Raw genomic sequence first — 23,950 nt, 5'->3', positions numbered from 1 at the left:
GTCCACAAAAAAACTTACAAAGAGATGTTTACAGCAGCTTTATTAATAATTACCAGAACTTAGAAGCAACCAAGATGTCCTTCAGTAGGTGACTGGATCAATAAACTGTGGTACATCTGAACAATGGAATATTATTAAGTGTTAAAAAGAAATGAGCTATCAAGCCATGAAAAGACATGGAGGAAATTTAAATGCATTATCACTAGTGAAAGAAGCCAACCTGAAAAGTCTACATATTGTATGACTCCAACTATATGACATTCTGGAAAAGGCAACCATGGAGACAGTAAAGAGATGAGTGGTTGCCAGGTGTTAGAGGGGAGGAAGGGATGAACAGGCAAAATGTAGAGGATTTTTAGGACAGTGAAACTATTCCATATGATACTACAATTGTGGATCCATGTGATTGTATGTTTGTTCAAACCTATAGAATGTACAACACCAACAGTGAATCCTAAAGAAAACTATGGACTTCGGGAGATAATGAGGTGTAAGGGTATATTCAGCAATTTTAACAAATGTACCACTGTGGTGCAGGATGTTGATAGTTGGGAAGGCTGTCCATGTGTAGGGACAGAAGTATATGGGAACCCTCTGTCCATCCTGTTTAATTTTGCTATGAACTTAAAACTGCTCTTCAAAAGTTTATTATTATTTTTAAAACCTACCCAGTGAAGAGTCTGGGCACTGACTGAGAAGGAGACTGAAAGTGGCATGTGAATCACTCAGGAAATGGCTTACTAATCAACCCAAGGAAGATCAGAGGCAACTGGAAAATGTCCTAGAAAGGTTTGGGACAAGAAATCGGGGCAGACCAATCAGGATTGTTTCCAAGTCAGTTGTGACTTATTCAGGGCTTGCTGACTACTTTACACTGGCCCCTCCTGGGAAGTCCCATATGGCTTAGAAACCAGAAATTGGGCACTCTCTGTGGGTTGTAAACATTACCTGAATATCTCTTGGATCTCCTTCCTTGTTCAGGAGCTCTTTGGGTCCTAGATGTCCACATTCCATGGTTACATATGCAGCAGAGGCCTGGTCTGCCTCTCAAGGTCCTTGAATCCATAAGCATTTAGGTGGAGAAATGCCCAGTTTTGGCCTCTCCCCCATCCATCTTTCCCTCCTCAGGCACACATGTATAAAGAGAGAACTCCAAAGCCAAGCTCACCAAGGAGTCCAGTTAAATGAGATCATCACCCTGAATAGTCTTCTCCCTGATCTAGTCTCTTATCTATGAGTGTGGAAGTCTAGAGGGCCCTGATATGGTCCCCCATAGGTCTTAGCAGCCACAACCCCACGGCTTTGCTGGGTGTAGCCTATGTGGCTGCTCATATGGGTTGGAATTTTGTGCCTGAAACTTTCTCAGGCAGGTGTTGTATGCTACCGATGACTCCACAGTTCTGAGGTATCAGTGATGGTCTGGCCCCCACAGCTCCACTAAGCAGTGCCCTATGGTGATGCTCTTTGACAGCTCCCACCCCACATCTCCACTAGGCATTGTTCTAGTCGGGGATCTCTGCAGTAGCTATGTCCCTGTGACAAGTCTCTGCCTGGCCTCCCAGGCTTTCAGCAACAGTCTTTGAAATCTAGGTGAAAGCTGCCATATCTCCATAGTTTTTGCATTCTATGGACCTGCAGAATCAACACCATGTAGATGCCACCAAGGTTTATAACTTGTACCTTCCAGAACAGTGGGGACACTTTGAGCCATCACTGGGGTAGCTGAGGAGCACTGTGCTGGAGTGTAGGGAACAGAGACCCAAGGGGATCCTGAGAGGCCAGTCTGTGGAGGGCATCCTTGGGTCTGACCCCCCAGACCACTCTGGCCTCCTAGGCTGCTGGGCCTGTGATGATAGCGGCAGCCTTAAAAATCTCTGAAATGCCTTTGAAGTCCTTCTTCCATTCTTTTGATGATCTCTTCTCTCTGTACTAATCACCTTAGCAAAAAGTTGCTGGGCCACACCCTTGGTTTTCTCTCCCAAACACTTTTTTACTCTTCACATGGCCAGGCTGAGAGTTTTCCACATCTTTCCATTTTGCTTGCTTTTGATTATAAATTCCATCTTTAAGTCATTTTTTTCCTTCTCACAGTTTAATTTGAGGGGTTAAAAGAAACCAGCCAGCAACCTGAATGCTTTGCTGCTTAGATATTTCTTCCACAGACATTCTAATGAATTGCTCTTAAGTTCTGCATTCCATAAAGCCCTAGGTCATGAACACAAAGCCCACAAGTTCTTTGCTAGTTTATAATAAAGATGGCCTTTACACCAGTTTCTAATACCTTGTTTCTCAGTTCTTCTGAAACCTCATAAGAATGACCTTTACTGTCCATATTTCTATCAGCATTCTGGTCAGGACCACTTAACCAATCCCTAAGGAGGTCCAGACTTTCCCTAGTCTTCTTGTCTTCTAAGCCCTCACAAGAATCTAGGCTTTTTCTAGCCTGCTCCTGCAAATTCTTCCAGCCTCTGCTCATTACTTAGTTCCAAAGCCACTTCCACATTTTCAGATATTTGTTATCAGCAACAACCCCACTTCTTGGTATGAATTTTCTGTCTTACTACATTGTCTGTTGCTTATAACGTAATACCAGAAACTAGGTAATTTATAAGAAAAAATATTTCTTCCAGCCCTGGAGCCTGGACAGTTCAAGGTCAAGGGAAAACAAGTGGTGAAAACCTTGCTGGTGGGGACTGTCTGAAGAGCCCTGGGGCTGTGCAGGGCATCTCATGGTGAGGGGGATGAATGTGCTAGATTAGTTCTCTCTTCCTCATCTTATAGAGCCACCAGCCCCACTCCGATGATAACTTACTAATTCAGTAATCCATGAATGGGTTAATCCATTCAAGAGGGAAGAGACCTTTAGGTCCAATCACCTCTTAAAGGCCTTACCTCTCGATTATTTCCACATTAAATTTCAATGTAAACTTTGGACAGAAGATATATATTCAAATCATAGTACCATCTTGGCTTGTCTAGGACAGAGGGATTCCCTGGGAGACAAGCTTTTTTATTGTTAAAACCAGGAAAGTCCTGGATAAACTGGGATGAGTTGGTCATCTTACCAAGTGATGAGGGTGGATGTTATACCCTATGAGACTTTAGCCACAGAATAGCAATGCCATCTGAGGCACAGAACAGAAGAGCTAAAGGGAAGAATCTCACCAAAGAAAGAGAGCATCTTCAGAAGAAGAGGAGGCGAGAATGATTCCCAGACAATGAAAGCAAGTGTGCTGCTGCATCCCGCACCCAGTGCCTACATCCCACCACCGTCACCACCACCACCATGCCCGATAGAAAGGCTGAAGGGGATGCTAAAGGAGATAAAGCCAAGGTGAAGGAGGAACCACAGAGAAGATCTGTGAGGTTGTCTGCTAAACCTGCTCCTCCAAAGCCAGAGCCCAAGCCTAAAAAGGCCCCTGCAAAGAAGGGAGAGAAGGTACCCAAAGGGAAAAAGGGAAAAGCTGATGCTGGCAAGGAGGGGAATAACCCTGCAGAAAATGGAGATGCCAAAACAGACGGGGCACAGAAAGCTGAAGGTGCTGGAGAGGCCAAGTGAAGTGTGTGCATTTTTGATAACTGTGTACTTTTGGTGACTGCACAGCTTGAAATGATATTTTTATCACGTTTTATAAAAATGCAGAATTTTGTTTTACTTTTTTTTTAAAGCTATGCTATTAGCACACGGAACACTTCATTGTTGTTTTAGGGGGAAGGGGCATATGTCACTAATAGAATGTCCCCGAAGCTGGACTGATGTGGGGGAAACACCTTTCCCTTCTAGTTTTGAAAGACTTCCTCTTGGATCCCAGGAGGAGGGATTCCCTGACTTTGACACAGATGGTCACCTTGGCGCAAAAGCCTTGTGGTATTTAGAAACAAAATTTTTTTATGTCCCCATTCTCCCTTTCCATCCTTCAGCATAGACTTAACTCCCTTAAGCCCAGACATCTGTTGGGACCTGATCCCCAGTCATTGGTTACCAGTGTGTCAGGCAATCTGGACTTTCCAGTGATGCCACTGAGATGGCATCTGTCAAGAGAACAGTGGTTCCATTTCTAGATTGTGGATTTTCAGACAAATTCTGCCATTTTCATTTCACTTCCTGAAACTCAGGGTCGGCTTGTGAAAAGTTGTTAAACAACATGCTAAATGTGAAATGTCAACCATCACTCTAAACTTTCCCTTTTCAGAGCATCAGATGAAGACTTCATTGGGTTTTATAGTGGCTTCTGGATTTTTGGTAGTCAATTGAAGGAGGGAGTTTAAAATTTGTTGTATACTGTTAATGATTGTCTGCCCACATCCTGCCTGAAATACCATGATTGTTTATGGAAAGTATCTTTAATAAAGCTGGAAACAGCTTGGCTTGGAAAAAAAAAAAAGAAATAGAACATCTTCTTTAAGGTGAATTTCTATGTTAAGAAAAGGATGTTGGAAATTAGGAATTCCTTGAATGTTGAAGATTGTAGGGAGATAGTCAGAGTTGATGACTTCCAGTTTCTAAGCCAAAATTGGGAGATGACCTCAGAGGTAGTAAACTAGGAAACTCTCAAAAGTTCAACTGGGATCAGAACAATCTAAGGTCCCAGTGACTGAAAGATGTCCCTAAAGAGAATATTTATAGTTGGTTAAAGCTCAGCTTGTCAGAAGAGCCACAAAACCAGCCTCAGAGCCATCCCATTGAAAGATTCCTTGCCTCAGATAACTTGGCTTCTAAGGTCTCACAGTTCCATGTCCATTGCATTACATATCTACCTCATCCCAGTTTTCTTCATTTTTACCTGAAAAAAGGACCTGTTTTAAAACACATTATTTTTTTCAAAAAACTCCCTTGAAAATTAAACACAATATAAAATGCACTCTATTGTAGTTGTCAAGGGTAGAAAATCTAGTAACAGCCTGGCCCCAGGACCTGGCTCAAGCTCTCATTCCCCTGATCCTTCACTATTTTTACCTTTATACAGTTGTAGTAGGAAGGTGGTAGTCTACAAGCCTACTAGACTGGAGCAGGGCTTCCCATTTCACAGAAGTAGGATGGGACCTGCCTTCTCTGATGCAATTCTATAGAAATAATAGTAATGTTGATTATTATTTATTGAAAGTACGCACCATCTAGCCTGGCTTCAGGCAAGCAACTCAACCCATATCCCAGACCCCACATATTTCATAAAGATAATACAGCCATGTGCTATATAACTGTTTCAATCAATGATAGACTGCATATAAAAGGTGTTTCCATAAATTATAATACCATATTTTTACTGTACATTTCTATGTTTAGATATGTTTTAATATACAAATACTTCCTATTGTGTTACAATGATCTATAGTATTGGGTACAGCACCACACTGTAAAGATTTGTAGCCTAGGAATAAGAGGCTATATCATATAGCCTAAGTGTGTAGTAGGCTGTACCATTTAGGTCTGTGTAAGTAAACCCTTATGAGGTTCACAAACTGCTTAAAAATGGATTTCTCAGAAAATACTTTTGTTGTTACATGATGCATGACTGTACCTACCGAATAGGATTATCCCAAAGAATAAAATGAACAAGTGCTTCACACCTTGCCAAAGTTCTATACCATATTAGGAGACCTGCGACAATTGCCACATGGATGTGATGTTCCCTGAGAACCCTAAGTCCTGGAAAGGTCAGTATTAGTCAGGACAGTGAGACTTCAAGTCACCACCTGAACACTAAATGACAGGGTTAAACAGCTCCAACTGTAGGACCACCTATCTAGAAGAGGGACAATCCTCATAGTCCCACTGAAAATTGCTTTCATAGGAGCTGACAAGGTTTGTGAAATCTCTGTTGCTTTCCAGTGAGGGGAGTGCAAATAGTTTGGCACAACTGCAGGGAAAGGCCCATCTAGGCATAGGGTCAGTGACCAGAGATGAGGACTCTCGGGGCAGAGGCGGAGGCAGAACCATGTGTTCTGCAATGTGCAGAATCCTGCAGACTCCAAGGCTACATCTCTGAAATTAAAAGAGATCCCCAGCCTACAGGATGAGGCCATAAGCCTTCCAAAACTCAGGTATTGACAACCATGCATGTGTTGAGAACATGGATATATAGATATCAATGTTGTTTTAGGGTTTGGGTTTTTTTGTTGTTGTTGTTTTGTTTTCTTACAGTAGTTGTTATATTAACCATTGTTTAGTCGGGGAAACAGAAGCCATACTAGTTATCTTATCAGAAAGAATTTGATGTAGGTAATTGGGTAAGTAGATGCTGGAGGCCTAGGAAAGTCAGAGGTAAGGTAAAGGTAGCAATTGCAGGAAGCATGTTCACCCTAAAGGCTGGGGAAACAAAAGGGAAAGTTTGTGGTTCTGGGAAGCTAGAAGCTTTGAGAGCCAGGGTTTAGACTACAGAACAGGGTTCATTGACTGGATGGTTGGACAGCTCAGGAGCTTGGAGAAGAGGCCTTCAATGCTAGGACTTCCAATGCAGAAAAGGAGCCCTTGCCTAACATGTCAGATACTGCTAAGGGATGCGACAAGGTTAGCTGACAGAATGTGGAAAGCATCTAGGGAAAGGAGCCAATGTTGTTGTTTCTTGGTGACATGGGAGAAACAGGAAGTGCAGAAGAAAGGGCAGATCTCTTCTCCCTTCCTCTACCTTCCAATCCTTCTGGCTGAACCTAATTGAGAGCCAGCTAGCACAGGAGAAATGCAGTTTTCAGAGTCACAGCCCCAGCATCACAATAGAAAAGAACAGAGCGGATTTGGAACTGAGGCAGCGCCTTAATCCACAGTGCATTGGTGGAGCTGAATTTTTTTACCCTTTTATTTGCTGTTCATGTTTCTTCTGTGATTTTCCTGTTCCTATCCAAATGCTATTTTTCTTAAGTGTAACACCACACTGACTTGTAGAATACATTGTGATAATCCTTTTTTATATATATACACACTGTATGTACATACACACTATAAATACACACTGTATATATACACATATATACATACAGATTAGTAAGATATACTGTGCACACACACCATATATAATTGCATATATTATAATATGTGCAATTATAATATATTATAATATATGCAATTATATATGGTGTGTGTGCACAGTATATGTATTGTATGCACAGTATATATATTACATATGGTGAGTATGCACAGTATATCTTGCTCTATATATGTATTATAGATCATGCATGTCCTCTAGATCAACATTTGCTAAATGAATAGATAAATGTTCACTTATTCTTTTGCTTGATCCACCTCCAGTTTCTGTTGTGGGTGGGCTACAGGCTGCTATGGAAATCACAAAAAGCAGCAATAGCCTTTATTTATAAATAAAAAGATGACTATTTTAAAATACGAATAATTAACCTTAGAAAACCTTTTACAAAGCAGACGGGAGATTGATGCATGGTTGGTGGAAATCCGGATGCTCTATTCCCTTGCCCTGGCTCCACTGCCACCCTCCTGCCCTGCCCCTGCTCTGCCTCTTGGCAATAGGACTACCAGAGGTGGGCCGAGTAGGGAAGATGATGGGAATCCTAGAGTCATCTGCTCAGCCAGAGAGGAGTCTTTATGCATAAAGATTTGTGCAAATCCTGGCCCTGGACCAGTGTTTATAAAAGAGAATTTCTTAAAAAGCTGAGTGGGGCTCAACCATTCCCAGCTGGGAGTTTCTTGCCTGGGAAGATAAAGCTGGAACTGAAACTACAGAAATAATTATATTTTAAATTGAGGAACTAAAAAGAGTAAATAAGCAGAAGCAATAAGAAGTTACCTCTTGGCTTATAAAACAATGTTAGAGGTTTGTGGAATAAAGCTGATTATGGAATCTGGAAATAAGACCTAGGCCATTTAATTTGCAAGACAGGCCTCAGCCTCTGAGCAGGGCCCAATGCAGCCAAGCTAAAGTCACCCATATGCTGGAAGCCCAGGTGAGCTTGGATAGGAATGCTCTAGATTTCCTCCAGCAAAATGTATTCCTCATAAGGCATTTGTGGAAAATAACATCGCAGGGCTCTGGAATGTTCTGTTTACACAATTAGAGACAAAAAGGAAGAAGAAAGTTCTGACAGTTTGCCAAGAATCCTTTCCCTCAAAGAATTTTATCTGGGTCCTCAAGAGGGAAGCGGGAGAGAAGAAAAGAGCCGAAAATGCAGCTCCTCCTGCCTTAGGTCATAAGTGTTAAAATACCACAAAAAGCCACGGACTCCAAAAGTTCCACCTCGGATGACTTAAGCAGCAAAATAGCTAAAGAAAGAAAAATAAAAGTGGTGGGAGTGAGGAGGGACCCTTAGAGAATCTGGAGAAGAAATGGACCACCCAGAACCAAGCCAGGATGATGCTGCTAAGCAAAGACACAGGGAGGCCAGCCCTGCCAAAGCACTGAACTCTGAACAGATACAATAACAAATAGTCCATGCGTAAAGAGGAGGGAACTTCTACTCCTGAAAATATGGGGGTTGTAGGAACTCACAAAGAACACTACAAATACTGGAAACATAAGTACAAGCTCTCATGATGGTGTCCTATTTGAGTGCCAAAGTATTTAGGCAAATCTGAGTGACAGGGAAAAACTACTGTACAATTTATCCTCGAAGAACAAAATTAGGTCAGATTCTAAAGTGAAAACTGAGCCATCTTTTGGGGACTTCTGTTGGAAATATTTTGTTGTTTTTCTTTGCTTTGGTTGTAGATGACAGTTAATAAAAAGTCAGGCCAGTCATGATGGCTCACACCTGTCGTCCCAACACTTTGGGAAGCCAAGCTGGGAAGACAGTTTGAGGCCAAGAATTCAAGGCCAGCCTGCGCAGCATAACTAGACCCCATCTCTACAAAAAAATTAAAATTAGCCAGGCTTGGTGGTGTTCGCCTGTAGTCCCAGCTACTTTGGAGGCTGAGGCAGGAGGATCCCTTGAGCCCAGGAGTTCAAGGCTGCAGTGAGCTATGATCACACCACTGCACTCCAGCCTGGGATACAGAACAAGACTCTGTGTCTTTAAAAAAAAAAAATCTGAAGACAAAACCCGATAAATGAATGTATTACATAGTGCTTAAAAAAACAACCAAGCAACTCTGGGAGGAAGAGAGGAGGTCAGAAGGAAAAACACCCAGAATAGATACTACTTATTCCCTGAAAGTCTAGGACTAAAGCTCCAGCTCAGAGAAAGGTTGAAGCAACCACAGCGGTAGGGTTCCAAGCATGATCTTTCAAGCATGGTGTACAAAGGTGATCCATAGGTGTATGGGGAAAGAATGTTAGATCATCCACTTCTGTGTATCAAAAAAAGGACATAAATTAATACTTTATTTAATATATGAATTGACACTGGAGGTCTCCCTCAGTCACTATGTCAGCCACATGTCACTTGGGCTCTGTGGCTTGACTCGTTCACAGTGCGCAGAGGCTGACAGTAGAACTCCGTTATTCACACTGCCTTGCAGTTTTACCAGTTAAGTAGATAGACTGAGTATACTGGCTAGTTTTAGATGAATACTAAAAACATTCCTGCAAAGAAACAGTTATTGACGATAATTCTAAGTATTGAAATACAAGTGAACAAAAAAACAGCCTAACTGATACTTCTCCTGTACTGTCCTTATTAAGCACTTGAAATGTCACTAGAGTGACTGAGGAACTGAAGTTCAAATCCTATTAACTTTAATTAATGTAAATATATATTTAAAATCTGATATGTGATTCCATTACTGTAAAACTTTTAAGTATATGTGGAACCACTTGAGTATATGAATCTATTCTGGCAACTATAAAGTTTGTGAAGCTGAAATACAATTAAGAATTTCCAATGATTATTTTTTAGCATTGGAATTGAGGTGTTCTGTAAGTGTGAAATACACACAGGAGTTCAAAGACTTGGTATGAAAAAATAATATAAAGTATCTAATAATTTTTATATTGGTTACATATTGAAATGGTAATACTTTTAATGTAATGGAATTAAAAATATATATTATAAAAATTAATTTTGCCCTTTGAGAAATTTGTTTGACATTTCTACAAAAAAATTTAAAATTAAAATTCTGCGAGAAAATTTAAAACTAAAATTATATTATTTTAATTATGTTGTCTTTATAGTGTCTTCATATTATCTTTTATAGTGTCTTATATTATCTGTCTACTAGACAGCACTGGTAGAGAGGACTTCTTTGCCCTACACCAGATCACTCATCCTTGTTGGCCCTGGAGGGTCTTGGAAGATGTACAACCTTATCTGCCTATTCTGGAGTTTTCTGTTTCATCATAAGATTACCAGAAACATAGAAAACATACCCAACATGGGCACAAAAACTGCTGGGGTCATTTTCTCTGTGCCAGATGTGAGCTGCCAATATCATCATTTCCATTGGCAAAGCCCTTCAAACTTTAAAACAAAATGTAATTACTTTTACACCACCCTTCCCCTTCCTACCTCATGAGACTATTATGAAGCTAAAGAGAGAATGTGAAAATTCTGTGACATTGGAACAAGGGATGACTAAAATATCAGCCAAGTCAACACTTTCCAACAGTTACCACGTCTGACCCTCACACTTATGTGGTAGGCAATATCCCCATTTCATAGGTGAGGAAACTGTGGCACAGAGAGGCTAGGTCCTTTCCCCAAGTCACACAGCCAGCAGGTGGTGGGGCTGGCATCTAGACCTCTACTCTGACCTATCAGAGAGTCACTGACACTGGTGGAGTGGACAAGGGACCTCACCCCCTGGAAACAATTTTCAAATGAGAAACAGTCTGGAGGTCTCTCTGCCTCTCTGGTCTGCAGGCTGGCCTCTCCAGTCCTTGGTGAGCAGCTTCTCTCCATGGGTGCAACAGATCCCAAGACAGCTGCAGGGAACCATGGGAAAAGGGAAAAGAAGCTTCCTGAATGCACTCATTGTCTTTCCAGACATTTCCGGTAAGAGGGTTGGTTCTTGGGAAACAAGACCTCATTCTTAAGCTGGCTCTGCACACTCAGGTATGTGCCCAAGTGGCATCAGCATGGCCAACAACCACTTATTTGTCTAAAGCAACGGATGACTCCCTGGGGCTACTTGAACTTCTGGCCGGGAAGCTGACCCCATTCTTACTGCCCACAGAACCTCCAGGCTCCTCTGATAGGTCAGCTGCAGGGTGACCTTCAGCCCCAAATGCCTGTTTCTTCCTTTCCTGGTCATGACCAGTGGCAGGCCTGGGACGGGTGGTGGGGAAGGACAATATTCACTTCCAACGGTCAGTGGTTGTACTCAGGGCCCTTCCCAAGCCATGGATTCCAGGCCCAGCCCTCCTTTCTGAAAGGTGGTAGTTTGACTTGGAATGAGATGTGCCTGCATCTGCCAAGTTAAACACACAGTGAAAAGAAACACAGCTCAATCCCCAAAGGCCCCGCCTAAGACAAGGCACAGACAGGGCAGTTCATCTGGAGAACGAGGCGGGTGAGCCAGGTTCCAGCGCAGTGGATGCAGATTGGAATGGGAAGTTGTGGGGAGGGAGTAAAGAGCTGTAAACTGAGGCTCTGGGAGCAGGGATGGGAGGAGGTGGGTCGAGTTCCCACTCCTGCCCACCCCCTTTTCCATCTACTTTCCCTTTGCCCTTAAAATAACCCCATAAGGTTTGATTGATGTTTTTTGTTGTTTTCACTGGTTGTCCTCAGGGAGGGTTTTCAGAAAGAGCAGCAGCGTTTCCAGGAGCTGGCAGGGCCTCAGAGTGAAGCAAGCTCACCCACACCCACTCCCTTCCTCACCAAGCACCAGGCAGCTCAGCCAAGGACTTCCTTCCCCTCCCCCTGGCTTCCTCCCCTTCTCTCTCACCATTTCACCCCGGGGAGAACGCTCCAAATTTTAAAAGAGTCAGCTCAAACCAGCAGCATCCCTGAAATATAGAAGAAAGCCCTGCTAGGATGTCCAACAGCTCTACATGTGTGACCTGGGTTAGGGAGAGGGGGAGGACAGAGCTGACCAGATACCCGACCTCTAGATGAGTCCCACCCCCTAATGTAATCAATGGCTTTGACCTCCTTGAAGAGCTGTTTAGAAGATTTCACATCAGCTGACTTGAGTTTCAGCCCCTGCTCTCTAATGGAAATGAATAAAAGACCCCAGGTAATCACCCACCTTGATAGCTGCCACCTTGATAACAGAAGGGGGTCTGTAGGGCTATTTCTGGATCTGGCAGAAACTGATCTGGGTCACTAAATGGCTTTATAGTTACAGCTGATCTTCATTAATTATTAGATAGTTGCTAGTTAGACCAATTTGAACACGTCTAAGAGCAACTTAATGGTTGTTTATTAAACTCTCTCCAATTATGACTGCTTAGCATATCAAAAGGCTGGGAAAATACCCCCAGGTAACCTTGGGAAGAGAAGGCAGGCACAGGTACAATGGGTGACTTTGCTGGGCTTAACAAAGATCTCAGAAAAAGAGCAAATTCAAATGAAGGTGAAAGTCACCCTTTAAATAAACCATGAATTGAAACAAATGCTAAAGAGTAGACCATTGCACGGTTCAACAACTCCCTCCCTCTTCTAGGTAATTGAAAATACTGTAACAGTGTTTTGCACTTGGACTCAGTATTATAAAGTTTCTATTGTGGTGAGGAGTAAACCCTCATATGTACATATTTACAAGGTTGTGAACACTAACCTCTGTATACTGTACCTTCTGAGCAAGTTAAGTGATTTTAATCCCTAATATTCACCAATCTTGATTTTTACCTTATACTATCTTTAGAATGTAACATTTAAATAGAGACGGGATCCCACTGTGCTACCAGTAATATCTGCATTGAGATTTTACTGTATGCCAGGCACTTTACAAGCATATTCATTTAATCCTTGGAATACCTTTCGAGTGTTGTTATTATCTCAGTTTTACAAATGAAGCACTAAGGTTCAGAGAGGCTGTGCTACCAGTAATATCTGCATTGAGATTTTACTGTATGCCAGGCACTTTACAAGCATATTCATTTAATCTTTAGAATACCTTTTGAGTTTTGTTATTATCTCAGTTTTACAAATGAAGCACTAAGGTTCAGAGAGGCTTTAGTAACATGCCAAGTTCACAGAGCTTAAAAATGCTGAAAGTCAAGACTTACTCAATGGGCATCAAACTCCAGATCCCATGGCTTAATCTCTGTACTATAGTTCCCTAGTTTGATGGTCAACTTCTGATCTTCCAAATCAGAAAACTCCATCAGAGAGCCAAAACTTTAAATCAGTAGTCAATATTGAAAGCTTTGTCTCTCTGATGGAGTTTTCTGATTTGGAGGGAACAAGTATTGTTGGGGTACTGCCCAGATCCCCCACAGATCCCTTTTACTGATTCTCTGTTCATCTCCCCCAGCTTCAATGAGCCTTTGCCTTTGTATTTGTCCTATTGCTTCTGTAACAAATTGCCACCTTCTTTTTCTTTTCCTTTTTTTTTTTTTTTTTTTTTTTGAGACAGAGTCTCACTCTGTCTCCCAGGCTGGAGTGCAGTGGCATGATCTCGGCTCACTGCAACTTCTGCCTCTCAGGTTCAAGTGCTCCTCATGCCTCAGTCTCCTGAGTAGCTGGGACTACAGGCACCCACAATCATACCTGGCTAATTTTTGTATTTTCAATAGAGACAGGGTTTCACCATGTTGGCCAGGCTGGTCTTGAACTCCTGACCTCAGGTGATCCACCCGCCTTGGTCTCTCAAAGTTCTGGGATTACAGACGTGAGCCACCGCACTCGGCCACCACCTTCTTAGTGCTTTAAAATAGCATAAACTTATTATCTAACAGTTCTGGAAATCAGAAGTCCCAAATGGGTCCCATGGGGCTAAAATCAAGGTGTTGGCAGGGCTACATTCCTTCTAGAGAATCTAGGAGAGAAGCCATTTCCTTGTCTTCTCCAGTTTCTAGAGGCTGCCTACAGTCCCTTTCCATCTTCAAAGCCAGCAATCAAATCTCTCTGACCTCTGCTTCTGTCATCATATCATCTTCTCACACCACCTCCCTTTTTCACATATAATGACTTTTTTTGTGATTGCATTGAACCCTCTGGATAACCCAAGATAATCTCTCTGTCTCAAGATTCTTAGTTTAATCGCATCTGCAAGGTTTTTTTGTTTTTGTTTCTGTTTTTTTTTTTGTTTGTTTTTTGTTTTTTGAGACAGAGTTCCACTCTGTCACCCAAACTGTAATGCAGTGGCACGATCACAGCTCACTGCAGCCTCAACCTCCCCAGCTCAGGTGATCCTCCCACCTCAGCCTCCGAGGTAGCTGGGACTACAAGTGTGCACAACCACACCCAGCTAATTTTTTGTACTTTTTGTAGATATGGTATTTCACTATGTTGCCCAGGCTGGTCTTGAACTCCTGGACTCAAGCTATCCATTAAGATAATGCACAGGTTCCCGGGATTAGATGTGGACTGGTTTCAGAGCCATTATTCTTCCCACCACAGCATCTAATGACTGCAGCTGTTTCTGTCTTCCAAGGACTTTCCTTGGGCTCCTGATACCATTTTTCCCACAAGCAAAGACAGCTGGAAGTATTTAAGTTACGACATGTCCAGGCTTGCCCCCAGACTGAGGGGTTTCCTGGGCCATGGGACTTTCAGTCCTAAAGCCAGGATAGTCCTGGACCAACTAAGGTGGTTGGTTACTCTATCCCAGATCAGACCTTAGCCAGTGACTGACAGTGCTGGACTATGTAAACTTAGCTCCTTTGCCTTAAGTTTGGACAAACTCTGAGGGATAATTTACACTTCAGAGTTCCCCTATAGGATTAGGCTGTAGCTACTGTCTTTGCCTAACATTACACCCCTTGCTAACTTCCCTCCCTTCCCTGTCTTTCTTTCCCATTCCCACACTAGTTCTACTGGAAGCAGTTTCTTAACAAATAATCTGCTTACCAATCTTCATCTCAAGGCCTACGTCTGGGGTGACCAGCCGAAGAAGGAAGGTTATAGTAGCTTTGTTATCATTTATTCAACAAACATTATTGAGCTCCTTTAATACATCAGGTACTAACCCAGGGTTCAAAAGTCAAACAGAAGCTAATTTCAGTCCTTATGAAGCTCCCAAAAAAGTAAGGAGACAATAGAGGAGAACCAATAATACATTTTGTTAAGCAAGAGAGGCATCCAATGAACACCATGTAAGCAAAAGAAGGGCACAGACTACTACAAGGGAAGAGGTGTACGCAGGGGCTGATGATTAAAGAAGCTTGGACTTTATTTTAAAAGCTGCACAGAGCCACTAAAGGAAACACACATTTCAACAAATTTTTGCAAATCAGAAAGCAGTTAGCAGAGAGGTGACTGAGGGTTGCCTGTCTACCTAAGGGTCTACCAAAGCTAACATTCTAAAATGAAAATCTGATTATGCCATTTATCTGTTTGGTGTCATCCAGAAAGATCACTCTTCTTTTGGGACCTCCAATTTAATCCAAAGTCTTTATCACATGTGTGCATCTCCTCTTCCTTCTGTTACTTCTTTGTAAAAGATTTTTAAATATACAGACTCATAAAAGAAAGAGAGATATCAGCAGAATATCAACAAATTATTTAAGAAAATGAAGTCATTACAGGACTGGTCATTGAGTGGGCAGTCCAAATGAAGCTACCAGATAAGGTATCTGCAGAGGAAAAAAGTCTGTAAATAATATAGTTCTGCTTCTGGCCCTCTATCCCATTCAAGGAGAAGGGAGTTTGGTCTTTGAATGAATTAAAGTCAAGGGTTTCAGAATTCAAGATCTCAAGAAGGGAGGAGGCTCAGAAATGTGACACATGGCTACAAACAGGTGGATAAGTTGACAAAAGAAAAAACCAAAAACCTGTATTCTGAGAACTATTTTCCATTTCCAGTCCCCCTCACCCCAGCACACATACACACCCTTCCCTAATTACTCACTTTTAAACCCCAGGCAAGAGGTGGCTACTATTTTTGAGAAACTGAATGCCTCAAAGGAAAAGATCACTAGATACTTACTGACATTTCAGGGTTCCTCACTATCTTACAATAAAGCCACTATCTTATATTATCTCACAACAAGGAACCAACAGTTTACCTGAACATTCAATCAGTTCCTTCACCCCTTGGGTGTCTTACTCTTAATTATATACTCATCCCCCAAGGATCAAGAAATGTTGACAAAATCCCACAACATGAGAAAGAACAAAACCAACAGAAAGTAAGTGCTTAGAGGAAACAGACATATTTTGGAGGGATTAAGCAATACGCATTTAAAAATCTCTCTGAAGGCAGAACATGAAAACAAAGATAGAAAAGAGAAAAGAAAATTGAAGAATCATACTAGAAGGTCCAACATTTGAATAATAGGAGTTACAGAAAGAGAAAACAGAAAATAGAAATTGTCAAAGAAATAATTGAAGAAATAACCAGAACTGAAAAATAAGCAAACAAATGAAAGGTCCACCAACAGCCTACAATGATGAATGAAAAAGGATTCATTATACAGGGTGTTACCGTAAAATGTCAGAGTCTCAAGGATAAAGTGAAGATTCCAAAGCATTCAGAGAGAATATAAACAGGTATTTGCAAAGGCCACAGTGAAACATAGAAGACGTAGGAGGACTACGCTGCAAACATTTGAGGAGAAATTATTCTCAATCCGGAATTCTATGCCTGGGCAATCATTAATGCAAGGAACCTAATAACTTATATTCCTTGCCTTTTCTAAGAAAGCTACCACAAATGTACTTTTTAAAAATGAGGTCAAAAATGAAGCAAAAGGAAAACATGGAACCCAAGAAAGAGTGGATCCAAAAAAAGAATGACAGTTATGCAGCAGTTTTAGAGAATGACCATTTCAGGAGGAGCATACAAATAGAACCAATACTTGTTCTTTGGTTGTTCTTCTTATACCTCCAACTATTGGGAAAATCATCTCAATACACTGACAGATCTGATGAAGCATTTGAGAAAAAATAATTAAAGATATGCACAGAGAAAGGCTAGTAAGTGGGAAAAGGGACTATTATTAACTCTAGGAAAAACATAAGGAAATATAATGCCCTACTGTATTCTGCAATGAACAATATTTGTACCCCTAAGAATATAAGCTTTGACTACTGAATAAACCAAAATTTTGATAAGCACATAGACAACCAAATAGGGAGAGGCATAGTTGGTGTCATGGGCTGAATCATGTCCAAAATTCATACATTGAAGTCCTAACCCTAAGAACCTCAGAATGTGACTATTTGGAGATAGGGTTTTGAAAGAGGAATTAATAATTAACGTTAAATGAAGCCATGATGGTAGGTCCTCATCCAGTGACTGTTGTCCTTACAAAAACAGGAGATTATAACAAAGACACATATAGGAGAAAGCCATATGACGACATCAAAAGAAGATGGCCATCTACAAGCCAAGGAGAAAGGCCTCAGAATGAAACCAACCCTGCTAAGACATTGATATTGGACTTCTAGCCTCTAGAACTGTAAGGAAATAAATTTCTGTTGTTTAAGCCACCTAGTCTATGGTACTTTGTTATGGCATCCCCAGCAAACTAAAACAGTTGGAAAAGATGTAAGATGACCAAATCTTCATAAATTATAATAGGAAGTCAACACACTAAAATGTGTTATTAGAAATTAGAAATCAAGATATGAAGCTAAACATGCTATTTGAAATAAAGAAAGAAATATACTTTTTAAAAGCTAAAAGGGTTTAAAGAGTTGCCCCTGGGGAGTGGAATGAGGGCTGAGGATTCATACTACACACGCACAATCCACAATCTTGAATCCATAGAGCCAAATGTAGTTCAGAATTCTAACATTTTCTGATTTCTAAGAGGGAATATCATGCACATACTTATCATACTTGTGCCATCAAGGTGTGGGGAAGCATGCTGCATTCAATGCAATATTTTTGCAATGAAACTAAATTTAGGTCAAGTTTTGCCACCAGAATGAGCTTTGGTGCCAGAAGTACCAAAAAATCAGTTTTCAAAGCTTTTTTTTATTTTTAAAAAATACAGACCAGCGACTGTAGACTTGTATTTGATATTTTTAACTCTATATAGTACTTTGATAAATATCAAAATCCTTTTTTAAAAGCTCATTCTGGTAGACAGGTAGAGGAAGATTTGAGGAGTGGGAGTACACAGGAGAGTAAGACTAGAGTCAGACACTGATGACATGGCTGTTGCAATAATAAGGCAACCAGATTGAAGGATCTGAACTAAAGCATCCGTAGAGAAAGAAAGAAATAGATCTGAGAGATGTTGAGAAGATGGAATCACAACCTTTGTCAACAAATCAAATGGGATAGGTGAGAAAGAAGGAATAGTCCTGGACAAAGCTTAAGTTCTTGATGTGGGAAATTGAGTACGTGGAACTGTCATTAATTGATCACAGAATACAGGTTTGGAGTGCAAGGGGAGAGGTGAGGCTTCAGCCTGTCAGGTTTCCATTAGGAGATGTTTAGGAGGCATTTGGAAACATTTGGGCAAATTATGCAGATTTTACCTAACCAGCGACAGGGTTCCTAAAGGCAGGAAGCAGGGAGAGCAAAGGAGGGGTGAGATTTGAGGCTCCAGCCCTAGCCTCTGCTTTGCTTTCTCTTCTCAGTGAAGTCTTGTCCTAGGGAATAAAGTAACCAAGCCCCTCCATTTGGTACTCCAAGTTGCCATCCCGCAGCTCTGAGAGGCACCTGACATGGCTGTAGGTGCCCCTTGGATGTTTTCTTATAAGAAAAGGAAATAGCTTCCCAGAAAAGCCAATTCTAGGGTTCAGTTAATGGCTGGAGTGATAATTGACAACTTCCTTTGATAAGAGAAGCTGAAAATAATTCATTTTCTCCTATCGCCACAGATCAAAATTGGGGAAATTGTCAGAAAGAAACCACTACTCAAAAAAGTGCCAGAGTTAAATTGTTTCAGGGGTGAGTTATTTCTAAATCAAACCTCATATGCTCTTTAGGCCACATCAGAGAATAAGGAAGGAAAGAAGGAAAGCATCTCTATTCTTTTAAAGACACTGATGTAGTGCCAATATCAGAATTTGTCCATGATAATTTTTTTAAAAACACTCCAGGATTGGTAAATATCCATGAAAAGTCAAATATAATATTAGCAATATAATCTGAGAGTATTTTAATTCAAAATTAGGAAATCTAGCAATATATTTCTTCATATTAATAAATGAAAGAGGGAAACCATGTAACCTTCTTGAGATATTTCAAAAAAGCATAACATCCAGATTTTTTAAAAATTCAAAACAATTGGAGGCCGAAGCGGGTGGATGATGAAGTCAGGAGGTCGAGACTATCCTGGCTAATATGTGAAACCCCGTCTCTACTAAAAATACAAAAAATTAGCTGGGCGTGATGGCGGGCGCCTGTAGTCCCAGCTACTCGGGAGGCTGAGGCTGGAGAATGGCATGAACTCGGGAGGCGAAGCTTGCAGTGAGCCGAGGTCGCGCCACTGCAGTCCAACATGGGGGAAGAGCGAGACTCCATCTCACAAAAAAAAAAAAAAAAAAAAAAAAATTCAAAACAATTAATACTATATACACAAACAAATCCAATGCCTTGTATCCTGCTTAATGGTGAAACATAAGCATTGATTAGAGTCCCAAACAGTACAAATAGGTTGAACAATAAAATAACTGAAAAGTAAAATAAGAAGCATTAATACTCTAAATGAGAAAGCAAGTTTCCCATTATTTGCAGTACTGTCAGTGCATTCCTCAAAAACCAAACACAATTAACTGAAAAACTATTGAAAATAATAAGCAAATTCAATAAAGTGATCAATTACAAAGTAAATGCAGAAAGTTGGTAGGTTTCTTACATACCAAGAATAAAAATCAAATGCACTCAGAAAATGCAATACAAAATGAGATGTCTCACATTTATATATGATACATATGAATAAATTCAACAAATATGTATAAGACCTATAAGATGAAAACTATGAAAAAACATTCAAATATGTGGACTGGCGTGCCATGTTCCGAAACAACAAGAGTAAAAGCTGTCCCTTCCCCCTAAATCTGTAAAGTGAACCACTGTCAACCAAAATTCCTGGATAAACTTTTCACAAACTGACAAAATGATCCTAAGATCATCTGGGAAACCAAATATGTAAGGGGAGTGAGAATATTCACAAAATAAGACTATTGAGGGGGCTTTGCTCTATCAAATATTAAATGTGCTATAAATCTACATTTATTAAATCAAGAATGAATGAATGGATAGACCAAACAATGGAACAAAATAGAGGGTTGTGTATTTGAAGTGTGGACTTTCAAACCAGAGACTCACTTAGGAAAATAAATATATATATATATTTTATTTATATATTTAATTTTTTTTATATATATATAATTGTCTTTCTTCTTACATAAAACCAAAAACCTTTTCTTAAGTTCTCTTAAGTTCTCTTCCTACTTGCACTTAAATTTTCAACTGCGACTGAAAAACCCATTGTAACCTGAATTATTTTATTTAATTCTTAAATACAAACCTATGAGATAGGTGTTATTCTGTTCTCAATTTTACAAATATAAAAACTAAAGACTAGAAAGTATAAGAAACTTGCCCAAGTTAGGTGGTAGATCTGAGAATGAAAGCCAGGTCAAGGAGCCTCCAACACTCATTTAGACGCCCATTCTTACCCCAATCTCTCATTGCCTCACAAGGTAGAGGCCAGGTGTACCCCTTTTGAGAGTTTATCTCAGTGAGCCACATCTATAATGCTGGTATGTCATGACAAAAACAAATCTTTCCTTAACAATTGCCCCAAGATTTGCAAGGTAATTACAGATGAAAATACCTGAAACATACATGGGTTCTGCTAACTATAAAACACCTTATCACCATATCATACCATTTTTGGAAAACATCTATTTTGAAATTCTATCTCTGATCATACATGCTGCACCAGAAAATGTTATGTATATTATTCAACTGAAAATGATTCAAATGGCCTTCCCTGCCTATGTCACTCACCCAGTGAGTCTCCATTATGCAAATGGGACAAGTCCAGACTTCTCAACCCCACCTAATAGCCTCAGCAGATCAATCGCTTTCCATGCAGCCTTTAAAGATTTAATCACCAGGCCCTCTCGTATGCACACATCCCTAACAGTGCGCTTGTCACTTTCGATTCTAAAGGTTTTGCTGCTTATCTACTTACAGAATCTCTGAGAATAGGAACTCATATTTATATTCCTGAAACCTGTGAAGGTGCCTGGCACTTGGTAGGTATTTAATGTTTGTTAAATGAATGGATGGGTGATGAATAAATTATAGACAAATGGATAAGGAATTACACTTTAGACTATAACAGAACAGGAGCCCACTGTCAGAGAAGAGAGTAGAGGGCTGACTGTGAAAATGGCCGCTTCCCCATTGTTATCTTTTCATTCATAAAGCAAGACTGGGAGCGCCCCTGTTACGTATCTCTCTTACTACAACACACTATGCCACAGATACGTTTTTACATGTCTGTTTGTCACAATTTGCCCTTTTGCTCATTCTCAGAAGGGGCTATGTCTTTGCATACATTTGTATCTCCAGCAACTGGATCAAAGTCTAGAACAAAGTAGGAATGCAGTGCTCACTGCTTCAAAGCATGAATTAATGATTCAATGAGTTTTGTTCTCCTACTCTATCAAAAGCCCAAACATGAGACCTGGAATGACAGTCCTCTGACAAAGCGATGATCTGGAACCTATGCATTTTCTGCAGTTAACTTGGCCTGTGGCTCTCTCCTCTCTTCCCTTCAGGACATCTGGGAACACCACGGAGTGGCTGAGAGTGTTGAGAGGATCTTGGTTACACTGATTGCAAAGTGAAGTAACCATGTTGGATCTAGCCTAGGTAGCATTTACAAAACATCTTTCACATCCCGTTGGTCATTCAGGACTATGGCCAACAAAGGAAATAATGTTGTACTCAGAGGAAAAACAAAATTAAAAAGAAACAAAGCTGAAGTATGCAGTTTAGCTGCAAGCCAATAACACTTCATTTTCAGCAAAATTTGGGGCAATGGGCATGACCCCAGTTTTCAGAGGCTGCAGATGCTATGTCAGAGTGACCATCTGGAGGGAAAGTTCTCCATTTCAAGCTCTGCTGTCAGTCAGAAGAGGCCAAAGAGCTCAATCAGAAGTTGGGAGATAATTATTATTGAGCTTTTGGATAAATTCAATCTTAATATAATTACAGTAAGTTTTGCTATTACTTAATCTTAAAAGGTCTAAAATTGTTCCAAGCCATTGTTATTCTTTGTTTTGCTAATAATAGTCTTCCTTTGCTAATATTAACCTGGGAAATTTGTGGTAGTCATTTGTAGTTTTTTCTATTCATAAAATTGCATAAAATTCCCAAAGAAATTCATTAACCAGGATTATTTTTTAGAGCAAAAAGTCATATTTTAAAAAATAGATTCAGGTAGAGGCTACCACTAGGCCTTTCTCTCTAACCTAGGAATAAGGTTACATAGTTCAAGATGGTCTCAAAAGATCCTTTTTTATTTAAATTTAAATTCCTTATATCAATTCTAAAGCCCTTTTAGCAAATCTAGAACCCCAAACTACCAGAGTACTCTCACTTTGTCTATGGTAAAGAATTGAGGTAACTGTATACCCAAATCAATGCAAACATAATTTAGGATGTATAAAACTATTCTCTGTGTAATACTATAAACACCTCTACGCAAATAAACTGGAAAATCTAGAAGAAATGGATAATTTCCTGGACACTTACACTCTTCCAAGACTAAACCAGGAAGAAGTTGAATCCCTGAATAGACCAATAGCAGGCTCTGAAATTGAGGCAATAATTAATAGCCTACCAACCAAAAAAAGTCCAGGACCAGATGGATTCACAGCTGAATTCTACCAGAGGTACAAGGAGGAGCTGGTACCATTCCTTCTGAAACTATTCCAATCAATAGAAAAAGAGGGAATCCTCCCTAACTCATTTTATGAGGCCAACATCATCCTGATACCAAAGCCTGGCAGAGACACAACAAAAAAAGAGAATTTTAGACCAATATCCCTGATGAACATCGATGCAAAAATCCTCAATAAAATACTGGCAAACCGGATTCAGCAGCACATCAAAAAGCTTATCCATCATGATCAAGTGGGCTTCATCCCTGGGACGCAAGGCTGGTTCAACATTCGCAAATCAATAAACATAATCCAGCATATAAACAGAACCAAAGACAAGAACCACATGATTATCTCAATTGATGCAGAAAAGGCTTTTGACAAAATTCAACAGCCCTTCATGCTAAAAACGCTCAATAAATTCGGTATTGATGGAACGTACCTCCAAATAATAACAGCTATTTATGACAAACCCACAGCCAATATCATCCTGAATGGGCAAAAACTGGAAAAATTCCCTTTGAAAACTGGCACAAGACAGGGATGCCCTCTCTCACCACTCCTATTCAACATAGTGTTGGAAGTTCTGGCTAGGGCAATTAGGCAAGAGAAAGAAATCAAGGGTATTCAGTTAGGAAAAGAAGAAGTCAAACTGTCCCTGTTTGCAGATGACATGATTGTATATTTAGAAAACCCCATTGTCTCAGCCCAAAATCTCCTTAAGCTGATAAGCAACTTCAGCAAAGTCTCAGGATACAAAATTAATGTGCAAAAATCACAAGCATTCTTATACACCAGTAACAGACAAACAGAGAGCCAAATCAGGAATGAACTTCCATTCACAATTGCTTCAAAGAGAATAAAATACCTAGGAATCCAACTTACAAGGGATGTAAAGGACCTCTTCAAGGAGAACTACAAACCACTGCTCAGTGAAATAAAAGAGGACACAGACAAATGGAAGAACATACCATGCTCATGGATAGGAAGAATCAATATCGTGAAAATGGCCATACTGCCCAAGGTAATTTATAGTTTCAATACCATCCCCATCAAGCTACCAATGAGTTTCTTCACAGAATTGGAAAAAACTGCTTTAAAGTTCATATGGAACCAAAAAAGAGCCCGCATCTCCAAGACA

General features: G+C 40.4%; 1 pseudogene; it reads left to right on the top strand.

Annotated features, from left to right (window-relative positions):
• Window positions 1–3,286: 3,286 nt before the first annotated feature.
• LOC716879 (non-histone chromosomal protein HMG-17 pseudogene) lies at window positions 3,287–3,574 on the top strand (annotated as a pseudogene).
• Window positions 3,575–23,950: the final 20,376 nt, after the last annotated feature.

This window comes from Macaca mulatta, chromosome 2 (assembly GCF_049350105.2).
Source record: "Macaca mulatta isolate MMU2019108-1 chromosome 2, T2T-MMU8v2.0, whole genome shotgun sequence".
NCBI lineage: Eukaryota > Metazoa > Chordata > Mammalia > Primates > Cercopithecidae > Macaca > Macaca mulatta.
Note: the sequence above shows the minus strand (reverse complement) of the source record. Positions and strands in the feature narration are given on the sequence as shown.